This window comes from Erithacus rubecula (assembly GCF_903797595.1).
Source record: "Erithacus rubecula genome assembly, chromosome: 3".
Lineage (NCBI taxonomy): Eukaryota > Metazoa > Chordata > Aves > Passeriformes > Muscicapidae > Erithacus > Erithacus rubecula.
The window spans coordinates 78,607,670-78,620,570 of NC_136689.1; the positions used below are offsets into that span (position 1 = coordinate 78,607,670).

General features: G+C 37.7%; 1 protein-coding gene across 2 annotated transcripts in view; it reads left to right on the forward strand.

Annotated features, from left to right (window-relative positions):
* Positions 1 to 12,901, forward strand: part of SEMA5A (semaphorin 5A) — a 304,799-nt gene that overhangs the window by 74,093 nt on the left and 217,805 nt on the right. For both annotated transcript variants that reach the window (XM_079301152.1, XM_079301151.1), the window contains one exon: positions 6,603 to 6,690. The gene's annotated coding sequence lies outside the window, so the exon portion shown is untranslated. The remainder of the gene's footprint in view (positions 1 to 6,602; positions 6,691 to 12,901) is intronic.

A 12,901-nucleotide genomic window follows, 5' to 3' on the forward strand; every position in this document is an offset into this window, starting at 1 on the left:
TTACTTCAGCTGCACAATTATGGGAGCCTACTGCATATTAACAGACACTTTTCCAATAACCTCAGGCTATATGCACTGAGTTGGATTTTCCTCTTCAGACTATCATCTTGGGTTCTCCCAGACTACATACCAATGCTTTTTTTTTTTTTCTTCCTCTGTAGCAGTGCATGCTGTAAGCAATAATGAGTGTAATACTTTCTGCATTGTCAGGCAGGGAATATTATCAACAGCTGCAATATTCAGGATTAGCCTTTTTTGTTATTATTTGGCATCTGCAGTAGCTACATGAATCTGTTCAGTCCTGTTTCTGCAGAAGGCAGCTGGGCTCTTTGAGAGAACACAACCATAAAGGTTTCCTGTAATTGTCATTATCCTCAGGAGTTCAGTCTTAATTGGAACTGTGATGTTTCCAGTGTAGTTCACTGAGATATATAAAAATTTCCATTTTATTTAAAGAACATGGGTTATATTAAAAGATGTCTTCACATTTTATAATGGTGAAATGGGGTCAGATCAAGGTTCTCAAAGATACACCACAAATCATTTTCTGAGTGAGAACTATAATCCAGGTATCATAACCCCAAGCTTCATCCTTGGTCTGCTAGCAAGCAGATGTCTCTGAATTAATTATGCTACAGAAAACATATCAGCTGGTATCCTGCAGTACAGCAAATGTATTTCAGAATAGCAAATAGAATCTAGGACTTCCCTGGGGCTTGTGGACTTTTTCTTTCTCTAGGAGGTGTCTGCCATCTAAGCTTCATTTGAATTTTTTAAAACTGAAATGAAAAGGTTCACTGGCTTTTACCAAAGGTTAGAGAAAACAATATTTTTTATGGTTACATATTTAAAGATGCATTTGCTAAGGACTGATCTTCCATTATATTCATAGTTTTAGTTTTACCTTTCTTAGCTTACTTGCCACCTTTGGAAAATAAAGGAGCCATGTACTGGTAAATGAAAGAAAGGCAGCAACTGTTTCATGCAGACTAAATTACAGGTTATTTAGTTTTGATTGTTTTTCCCAAATTTTCACAGTTTTTGGAAAACATGATGATCAATGAAGTTTAAGATATACATGCTAACATCAACTATCCAGCATGTCACTTAAATCAGAGAATCAGTTAAGACATGAAATTACTTGGAAGAATTCCAGAACAGGAATGGTGTTTTATTCCAAGAATAGTTTTGCTCCTATCAGGGTGGGTGGGGTGATGTTGAGCCTAGTTATCTTACAGGTGAAAATGGTAGAAGAGGTAGAAGCATCACATGTTATATGTTGGGGAAGAAAGTAGATATCTTAAGAAGACCATTGCATGGTATCCTTCTGCATTGTAAAGTTATAATATTATAATCTTAAATACATAAGCACACACACACATACAAAACCAAAGCAAAATTAAAAAAAAACCCCCAAACTAAACACAATGCATCTATTTGGTTTCATCTTAAAGACACACAAAAATGCTAGAAACATTTATTTTTATCTGTCTTGTAGAGATACACACAGAAACATATCTTGTGTACATAAGCAACAGTGTTCAGTAATTCTTTTCTTTGACTTGCATTATGAAGTTGATTTCTCTGGTAATGGCACTCTTGGCCTTTTGTGTCCTCAGTACTAACACTATTCTTATCAGTGTCCTGGAACTGGAAAAGCATACCTGGATCATCAAGCCAGTGAAATTCAGGCCCAGAAAAACATGTAAAAGTTTGGAGGCATGTAGGCAGCAAATACCAGTGGCAACAGAGCACTATAGACTTTAGTAAAGACCAGAGAAGCACAAGGAAAAATGGTGTCATGCTCAAAAAGAAAGATTTTCAGAAGTTTTGCTGTCAAACTCAAGGAGATCAGAGTTGTATCAGAAGTGATTTATTTTAAATAAATTACTCAGTTGTGTAATTTGCAGAAAGTTGGATAAAGGCCATGTTTCCCTGCTCTTTGAAGTCTTCATGAAAAACATGACTTCAGTGGGATCAAGACCACAATAATTTCTCTTTTATTACTGTTTTTCTCCATCTCTACCATTTTGAACAAGGTAATACTGTTTGTTCTGTCAGCAGTCTTAATAATGCATTATACTTTATAAATGACTATTTTGGGATCATGGTGGGGTTTTTGGAAGAACTAAGTGCTGCTGCTTTTGGATAATAAATCTGTGGTGGTTAGTTAAAATGCTAAATGAACACTAGTGTGTCCTGTGTCTTTGACCTCAATGGAGTTAAAGCAAGTAGCAGGGCAAGTTTAGTGGCTTTAAATGAGTTATTATTGGTCAAATCCCTGCAAAACCAGATAAATGTTATGTCATGCTGTTTTGTAATTTTCATCCAGAGAACTCTGGCTGACTGGTGACCTCACATATTCTGGTCTATGCTTTCTTGCTAGCAATATGTTTCCTGTCCTGGCACTCCAGTCTCTGCATTTCTTCTGTTTTGGCCTGAAGGAGTATTTTCTGATTATTTTGACTTCACCATGCCTATGGAGTCAGCCTGACAAACTCAGGATGAGTCAGATCTGCTGCTTATAGGATTTGCATGCACCCAAGTGTGTGTGCACACTTTTCCACAGTTGTTCATGCCTGGAAGCAAGGCAAGAACAAAGCTGGAACTGAAGAGAGTCCTGGTACTCTCCTATTTTGATTAGATGTAATTTCTGAGTTGAACCACAAGACACGTGTGTCAAGACCTGGAAGTTTCCCAGCCCTGCACGTGAAGCAGGAGCAGGCATAACACCCTGTACATTGAGCTTCTGCTCTGCAGGTGTCTGTTTAGGATGCACTTGTATGGGCTGGTTCTGTGGTCTTAAGCAGTGGTGGCTGGGACATGTTCAAGGATGTTATTGATTTTTCCTTTGTTCTGCTTTTCCCCCCTAAAAATCCCTACATTTATTTTATTTTGGTTTTATTCTGCCCAATATTGTGATTTGGAAAGCATATAAACGTAATGCAGATTTCTAAGAAGCCTATTAATATTTCTTTCATGTTTCTTATGCCTAGATTCTGCTCAATAATTGCCATCTTTCTAAGTGTGTTCTTTAGTCAAGCAAGTAAGCTAGATTTAATGAGATCTTTTTCCTTATGCAAGGAGCTCTTCAGCATGAAGAGAGAAAGATAAGTAGTAATATTTGCTAGCATATATCATAAGGAGAAACATTAGTATTTGTAGAAGGAAGACAAGGTAGTGGATTGCAGTGGTAGCTATTCAATCTTGACTGATTCCCAAAAGTAGGATATATTTGCATAATGCAGGCATGTTTTGGAGGAGGGGAAGAGGAAGGAGAATATTTTTGTATTTTTATTCTTACTCTTGTTTTCCTCTTCCTTTCTCAGTTTTGATACATTTTCAGTTTTGACAAGATTTTCTCTCTTGCCAGGTATCAACAAAAGCAAAGAATGCATTCAATAGTGATTAAAGCAGTACGTGAAATTTACTCATATTTGTTCAGTTCTTCTCTGCATAGAACACTGGAGCGTGGAAAAGCTCAATCTACGTGGTGTCCCTAACACTTTAGCTCCACTGGCATCATCCACAGCAACTTCCTTAGTTCAGGTTGTCAACTTTGTGGAGTAAAAACCAGGGTTAGGTGGTGAAATGATGTGGAGCTGGCATGTTCTTATCCCACTCAGTGTCCTTTTTTGTCTTGCAAGGTGAGCAGGGGTTGTCATAGGGTGTTGTGTGAAGATCTGAGTGCCTGGGCAAGCTCCCAGTGGGTGAGGTGAGGCTGTGCTGTGGCACACTGCCTGAGCAGCTACAGCACAGAGCTGGGAAGCTCAGCATGCAGACAAGCCACGGCATCTAGACATGCTGTGAGTGTTTCTTTGCTCAGCTCAGTGTGTAGCCAAGTATCTTTCCAGGTGTAGCAGACAGATGTGAGCACAGTGCCTGCACCCATAGAACAGGAAAGGTGGTGACTGCATGTGTGCTTTCCGTGATGCCCCTGCCAGACCCAATCACACTGCTTGGTCATACCAGTGACTTTAGTACCATATCCTGTCAGCTGCAGCAATCAGCACTTCAGCTTTAAATCCTGTGACAATTTCTTGAAACCTTCCTCTACTGTGCACCTCTGTCTATTTTTATCCATTTGCAGAATTCCCCTTGCTGCCCCATTCTTTTAAATCAGTGGGCTTCTGGGAAATAAATGTACCATGACTGAATTCCCCTCTTGTGTACCTGTGTTTGTCATTGAAAGTAGGTACAAACAGCTGTTTGGAAAGTGAGTTTGGTGTTTTTCCTGACTATTTGCATGGAAGTTTTTGTGTTAGACTGAAACTTCATCCATTCCAGAAATTCATTTTGAAAGGAAACAGTGGGAGAGAGACATGAAGCAAAGCCACTCTAACGTTTTTGCTTTAGCAACTAATGCTAAACCAAAGCAAAAGTAAAGTAAAACATGATTGCATACCTTCCAGTAAAATAATTGATGTGGTTTTTTTTTGCAGTTAGACTTCTAATTTTGGTGGCTTTATTTACAGTTTCTGTAAAACTGGTTTGGTGTGGGCTGTGTAGACTGAGTTAGCCTCTTTTAGCTTGGATTAGTGAATACTCAGGGTAGTTTCTGGTGTTATCCTACCCACTGAATGCACTATACTGTGCTTGATGAGTGCTGCCACAGTCATAGGAGCAGCAGAGTTGTCATATGAAGAAGTGTAAGGGAAGCAAGATGTGAATTTGTAGATGTCTAACTTTTACATCTTAGATTTTGTGTGAGTGCATGTTTTCCTTAAATCAATAAGATGGATTTGTACTCTGCTTTCCCATTTCATTTAGGTAATTATTAAGATTAGAATAAAAGTAAACTTGCTCAAGCTTTTATTTTGATCGAATAAAATCTGATATGTTTATGTTCATGAAGTCAGTGGTGGGAGACAGTGGGAAGGTTCAAGTGCTTATAGAAAGCACTAGTAGTGTTAGGCTTGTTTAGAAAAATTGAGGTATACAGCCTTCTTTGTAATGTTTCAAAGTCTAATAATTCAACTGCTCATTCTGGTGTAGTGAGTGCATACATAAATCACTTGCACACTGAATCTTGGAGATGGGTTGGTTGTGGTTGTCTGTAGAACTCACTGCATGGTAACAGTTATAATTAATTACTTGACAGACTGAATGTCTCAGAGTAGTTTGTCATCAACATGCACTGGTGATAGGTAGTTAGAGTGCTAAGGTGTTTCAGTGTTCTCTGGTACATAGTAATATAAAAAGCAGAATTTGGTCCTCTTCCAGATTTTAAATTTGTCCTTGTCATTCTGGAAAGTGGGAAGCAAAAAAAAGGTGATGCAATGTCTTGTTGAAAATATAAGCTTCTTCTACCACCTTGGACTATGAAATTGAAAGTGACTTTCTATCCTTTAGCTTCAATTGATCCCTATGCCTTGGAGAACACCATCTAAATCTGCTTTTTGGCAGCTTCTACAGCAGAGTTTGACATCACTGAATTTCACTGAAGGGTGTGTATGTATGCACATATAAATGATATAAATTTTTAATTTAGGAGAAAATATGTGAATTATATTCTGAAGTACTTGATGATAGGGAGAATGGGATTCTTGATAAATTTTGATGTGGTAAACATAAATCTGAATCTTTGTTGGCCAACCTGGAGAGTTGTTCTTGTTCGTATGATATTTCCAAACATTTCTATGGTTATGCATTTGGCAGATTTCCTGAGACTTTCATAGGTCAGGAAAGCAGTAGAAAAAAAATCACAATCACTTCCAGTCATCTAGTACAGTCATTTCATATAAGTGAGTAAACAGAGTGGAACAATGACCCCTTTTTTGCCTCATGTCTCTGTTTAGGTTCAAGGGTGAACTGTTGATTGCTGGTGTATTTGTTCTGTTCTGTAGACATTCTCAATCTAGGAAATGAATGCTTAAATTGAACACAGTACTACTGTTTTTTCTTGTGAAGTGCCTTTTTCTTGAAGTGTTGAGAGCAGGAAACTGCTGCATGATTCCCATCTTGCTGCTTCAAGTAGAGATGGCACTTGATTGATTAGCAGTGCTATCTTCGTTTCAATAAATAAAAAAGCAAGATAATTTAAAAATATTTATATTTGTCATTCCTACAAGATGGGTTAATGTCTTGAAATGTGCTTAATGATGCATCTCTTTCTTGAAAATGCCTTCTGTATTGTTTTGAGATATTAGAGAGTAACTGCATTTTTCTCTTGAACTTTATGTTTTATGGAAAGGTGGAAGAATACTGAAGTTTTACCCATCAGAATTCTGTCATGGATTTTACTCAGGGACAGATTTAAATCTATGTATTTGGCATGTTTAATTTTAGTGGTTTTAAGGCACCAAGGCAATTTTATAGTAAGGATTTTTCTCAAATTCATGACTCATGGATTTTGATAATTCTGCAGCAAATATTCCTCTTCTGATTCTCATGCCAAACTGCTAGGTATTTTAAATAATGATTTTTTTTTTCTATCTCTTTCCATTTGCTTCTTGTTCACACTGTGCAGTTAAAGTGGCTTACATTTCTAATTTATTGACTTGAGAGACATGTTTTATATCTGCAATAAAAGTCTGAGAATTGCTGATGAACTGTTTCCTCAATACCTATTGTCTCTTCTGTGTTTCTTTAACTCCTAGGAGCCCTCAAAGTAGACCAGGACCCCCCTTTGGCTCTGCACAAGCACTGAACAGAGGCAGTACATGATTACAGAGGGATGGTGACTAAAAGGTGGGTAACAGACTGTATTTTGTTCAGTCATTTGGTGATGATATCATGGAGAGATTGTAAGATGATGTCTGGAAAAAAGACTTGTGTTGTGACTTTGTAGACCATTACAGTTGTTCTGCCTTTCTCTTTTCCCTAAGCTAAGGAAGTTCAACAAATAGAAATGGGAGGAATGAAAGAAAAAGAACTTGCAATTCTCCTCTCTTCTTTCCTCTCTTAAATTATGCTCAACTTCAAAAAGGGAAACTATGTAAAAATGGGGATGTTTGTTTAAAGTGACACTGAAAGGGTAGCTGTAAGAGTAACATGTTTGTAGGTGACTATTTCAGGATGCTTTTGGACACTCCACACAAATGCTTACCATCAGTCTAAAAACATCTCAGGAAAAGGAAGCCTGTACAGCTAAATGACCAGGTAGAGGAGACTATTAAAAGCAAGAGGACATCTTAAAAAAAAGCTATGTCTGTGTTCAAAGAAGGAAATAGAACCAAAACATTCCCCAATCCTGCTAAACAGAAAGTTAATAAATTATATTTTCAACCACACCAAAGCAGGAGGCCAGCTGGAGTCTCAGTTTGGCCTGTGTATAACGACCCTGTGACAGGAATGATCTGAGATAAAGCCATGGCAGAAAACCGAGTAATTCTTGTGTGCATGTGCTCACCACTGAGAAGTGTGGGGTGGTTCCTGTTTTGGAAACCTTATGGGCGTTTTAGGAGATTGCCTTTCTGGAACAAATTTCATGTTCTCAATTTAACAGGTCCAGATGTGGTTTATCCAGTTGTTTTAGGAATGGTAGAGGGAAATAGACCAGCTACTAACTGTGGCAAGCAGCCCCTTGCTTTTAAGTGTCTCACCAGCTGAGTACTTGAAGATGTCTGATTTCATACTAATTTCAAAAAGTGTTCATTGGGACTCAGGGAGTCTAAAAACCAGTGGGTCTCCTGTTTAAACTGAGTGGATTAATTAAAAATTATATTACTATCTCTGTTTTAGAAAGAACATTGAGTATTACAGTGGAGATACTGAGAAAGGATTGATTTCTGTGAATAAAAGCCTGAATAAGAGGATGTTTAAGACCTGGTGAACTGGTTAATATTAACCTTCAGCTACTTGAAGGATGTTTACAAAGATAATGGAGCCAATGATCCTAGTTGAGACACACCAATAGCAGGAAGTTAATGTACACAGATTGCAAATTGAAATGTTCTGATTGGACATTGTAGGTAAATCTTTTTCTGTAGGAGTGTAGGGCTCTGAATAAGCCATGGGTTTGTGGTAGGGGTGGCACCTCTCCCAGTGGAGCTTTCAAGTTTTAGTTGGACAGAGCTGTGGCTGACCTGATCTTCTATGGCTTTTAATGGCTAGCCAGACTGTCTGACTGGAAGACTCCCAGAGATCTTATCGAGCTGGCATTTTTGTGATTTGAAGTCAAATCACATAAATGGCCCATGGTCTTTGAAGGAGACAACTGGCATGCAGGTGAAATACATCATTGGATGTATTGTTCTACTTAAATTGTAAAAATTTATTTTGTATTCAAAGTTCTCTTGAAAATTTTTAAAGGAATTAACAGGTGCAAGTTAGGGAGGTAGACCGCCAACTAGCTAAATAATTGTTTAAATGGTAAGGGAAAATCTTCAGGAGAAAAGTGTGTTGGAAATCACCAGTGGATTTCCATAGATATCTCTGTGAGTGCCAGGGAATATTTTCATGTTCATAAGTGAGTTGGGCCAAAGGTGTGGTAACGAGGTTTGTTTCTGAAACTAAATTTTTTAGGACAAAAAAAGGTAAACAAAAAGGGGGCAGACTGAAACAAATGCAAAAGAAACCAAGTGGCCATTAAAATGATGGAAGAAATTCAGGATTGATAATGTTAAGTATTTTGAGTTAGCTTGATGTCTTGGAACTATAAGCAGCAATTTTTTGAAAAAATCAACTCCATGCTTTAGCAGCAATCAGGAAGCAAGTTTATATCAGGAATTACTCTGAAAGGAGAGAAATCAAAATATCAGACCACTTTTTTGTGTCTTCAAGATGATGTGCTGTCCTGATCTTCTTATCTCAGAACAAGTGGAGTAGAACAGGAAAAGTTTCAGAGAAGGGCAACAAAAATGGAAAAGAGCAGCAGGATGCAGGAGGCATCCATGGACAGGCATCCACATAAGAACAACTAACTAGATGAGAGTTTTCAGACTGGAAAGGAGAGAGTAGCCAGATGCTAATGCTAGATATTTATAAAGTTATAGGAGCTCTGAGGTATGTGGATGGGAAATGAATAGTCAGTGCCACCTAATTTTGTATTAGAAGAGAGATGAGGTGAAACAGGCAGGAAACAGTTTTTAAAGCTAGGAAAAGAAGTGCTTTGTTTAGTTTTGCTTTTTTTTAGCATAGTATGTAAGTTCTGAAATTCCTTGCCACAGCATTCTATGTGTGCTGTATGGGTATAAAGAGCTTCTGAACAAATTTGGAAAAGGAGGTGGGAAAAAAAAAAATGAAGAAAAGAAATACGAGTTGATAACCATACTACCCTGGGTAAGAAAGTTACTGAGCTGCAAATTATGGGAATTATGAAGTGTTTTGGGGCGAGTAGAAGAGAATTTTTGTATGTGGTTGCCCTAAACATGTGCTCTTAGCTGCTTCTGAAGACAGAGTAGTAGGTCAGGCTGGATGTTTTGTCTGAGTTGGTTTTGTCATTTCAATTGGGCTCAACAGCCAGCTTGACCCACTGTGGTGGTTCTTCAATGCTATTTTATGAACAGTAAGGTTGCAGGGTGCAGTCCCAGAAGAGAACTCTGTTGCTAACACTATTTTAAAAAATGCTAAGCTGTTATGTAATTTGAGGTCTCCCACTGAGCTTGGAGCCTTTTCCATCATTGTAAGATAAGTGCTTTTTATCTTATTTTGGCACTTGATAAATTACAATTAAATTTTTTTTTAATATGTTCAAGCTGTTTCTTTGAGGGTTCAGTTCTTAGTCCAAAAATCTCAGTTTTCTGTTTACCATGTTCCCTGTACAGTCTGTAGTGCCTGTCAGGGAGTGAGGAATTACCAGAACACCTTTTGTCAATCTGTGAGTTCTAGTGACACCCATTTTGGTGTACAGACAGTAAACTTCAAGGGGCAAGATGAAATGGCAAAGCCTAAAGGAAGTACAAAGAGAATGAGAAAATACTGATAAATGCAGGGATACTTTTGTGATTGCAAATTAGCTTCATAAGCAAGGTTGGAATTATATTATCATGATCAAAGGGGAAAGGCTAAAAGTGAGGTTTTGTAATGATAGCAGTTGAAATGCCTCCAACAGATAAGGTTATGGGGAGGAAGATGGTCATGGTAGATTAAAGGAAAATAGGTAAAATTATCTTAAGGAATTGAATGAAAAGATGTAAACAAGTTTGAATAATTAATGAGTATTAATGAGAATTAACGTAATTTTAGGAATTTAGAGAGGAGCAGGTACTGGGAATGTGTCTAAACAGTGTGTTTGGTTTTTCATCAGTGGTTTATGGATGAGATGGATGGATCCATACAAGTATTAAACAGCATTTCAACTTCTTCTACCAGTATGTGTACTTCCTCTGGGAAGTCTTCCAAGGAGACTTGAAATCAAAAAAGTTCCAAAGGGGAATTTTTTTTAGATCAGAGAGGTTAGTTGCTCTTGCAAAAATGAATTTTCTTAAAATAGTAGCAAAAATGCATCTATAGATGTTGAAATGGAGACTGAGAATTTCTAAGTAACATGGTCAAGACTTGGGAAGACAAAAATGGTAAGACAATTTCAAATAGTGATGTGCAGTCCTGAGGAAAGAGTATTTTTCTTGCAGGAAGAGGAGATACATGGATGTGGTTTTAGATAAATGGATGGAAATTGTGGAATAAGAGGAGTGAAGAGGGAAAGAAGAATAATTATATAACATAAGTCATTACTAATTTAAAGTAATGCATAGGTCAGCCATTTCTCCACCCACCCAATTCTTTGACCTCATCCATTTATGAAGAAAAATACTTCTTTCTGGGCTTCTGACTCTTCTGGTGTCTTCCTTGTGGCACTGTATGTCTAGTGATGAGGGTTTCCCTTTGTGTTGGAGGACCTGTGGAATTTTAAAAAATGAAACATAACAATGAAAAGCTCATTGTAGTAGTTCCCTGATATAAAGAATCTGCATTGCTTCAAAGCAATTGCTTCAGTAGCGATTTCAGAGTCAAAGGAGCTTCATTCTCTTTCAGAAACTTTGTGCCTGGTGTGCAATATAACTGCAGATCACTGAGCTGCTAACAGCTTTGTACTGAAGTGATGAATTGTGCTGTGCTTGAATCTGCATATGAGGTGAAGAAGGATCAGGGAGGGATGGATGAGGTCATTGTGCCTAATGGAAGACTCTTGCTGCAGAGAATGAGACTCTTCCCATTAAAGCTAGTTAAATCTCTGAGATTAATGGCATCTAGAAGCAGAGTTTTAACACCTGGTGTGAAACTAAATAGCCCTTGATTTATAACATAATCTCTCTGGTTTTTACTTGTGCTTAAAACTCTGATTAGGAGTAAGGTTCAGCTTCCCCCCACTGGTACAGCTGCCCTCCTTCAGGTCACACTCCTTGCAATAGCAATGCTACCTTTAATTATTCCAGATATCTCTCATTAGTCTAAAGTTTCATGGGATGCTCTCTCATGTCGTGATGATTGAAAATATCAGAAGGATTTGTAGAAAAGGGCGCTGTTTTGAGACCTTTTGAGCTGAATCTTTTGATCCAAGTTTGGTGCATTTATATGTTGTTTTTTTTTTTCTTTTTTCATATGACAGAGATTTTAATACTTGCAGTGTGTGCATTAAAATATGTATAATCTGTTCGCTCTGGAAGCCCTTTTGGCAACACCACTGAAGCAGTTTGAATTATTTTTCACTCAGATTCAGATTGTATCTTTATAAAATGTGGTGAAATCCAGTGCTGGAAAACATGCAAGATTGACAGCCCTGGAAATTGAAATCCCTGTTAATCCATGTACTAGCTAGCACAGCCTAGCTGGAGCAGACTCTATCTTGGCAGCACGGTTCATGGTTAACCTGATGAGATGCCCTCTGTTTCAGTTATTTGTTGTTTATAGAGCACTGAAGGTTTGCAAAGATTTTTCATAGTGAGAGCAATGTGTTTCAATTTCTGTTTTCAACATCTTACTGTATGATGTGTTTATTACAGCATAAATGAAGGTTTGTGTCTTTTAAAAAAGCAGAGCTATGAACTCTGCCCTGAATTTCTTCTGTAAAAGAGGTGTTTGTGTACGGTTGTATTATTAGTTGTAGAAATTGGTAGGGCTGTAGTGAAAGAAACAGAATGTGTCCTGGTGACATTAGCAATTTAGGATTTCTGCTAGATCTCTGCAACTGTACCATCAACATCATGGTGAAAGTGGCATGTAACAGGAGAAAGAGCTGGCCACATATGAAGGGATGGGGGGAATTTGTTCCTGTATCCAAAGTGTGCCCCTCAGAGAGAGTCCCATCCTCTCTGGGGTGAAGCATGCTGAGCTAGAGTAGAGAAACCACATCGCACTAGGAAGTTTGTTATTACTCCTTGGTATTAAATGTCTGTCTTCTCATGTTGCCAGAAATTGCCCATTTTTAACTTGGCCAGATGCATCCAATATATACAAATTCCCTTGTTTGGTGTGGGGCTTTTTCTGTGTCCAGACTCTTTTCTTTTTGTCCTTCTCTAGATCAAATTCTGCATTTTATTATTGCACAAAGTACCCAGTGGAAAGGCATTTCATCCTCAGCATTTTCCCTCTCTTATTTTGGGCTCTTTATTTTGAATTCCAGCCATAGATTCCATAGGCCCTTTTCATACCTGTGATACTTGTATCTATTTGCACCACTGCTGCATAAAGTGACCCTTTTCTGCTCTGACTTTTCAACACCCCAGCCAAAGGAAAGGTTTTAGTTGCAAAATATTTCATTGTACTTGTGTTTTACCTTGTGTCAATAATAGACAAGGATTTCCAAGGATTCTTTTTTGTTTGTTTGTTTAGTTTTTTTGTTTAATGGCCATTTTCCTTGAAAGAATAGATAGAATATAACTTCAAAAGACTTGTAGAAGAAGAGAATAGATGGAGACTGTGAGATTTTGATATTGTAAGAGCATTTTTTGTATCACTGTCAAAAATAAAGCCAAATTCAGGAAAGGAAAGCTAGTGTTTTATTTGTATTTAAATGATT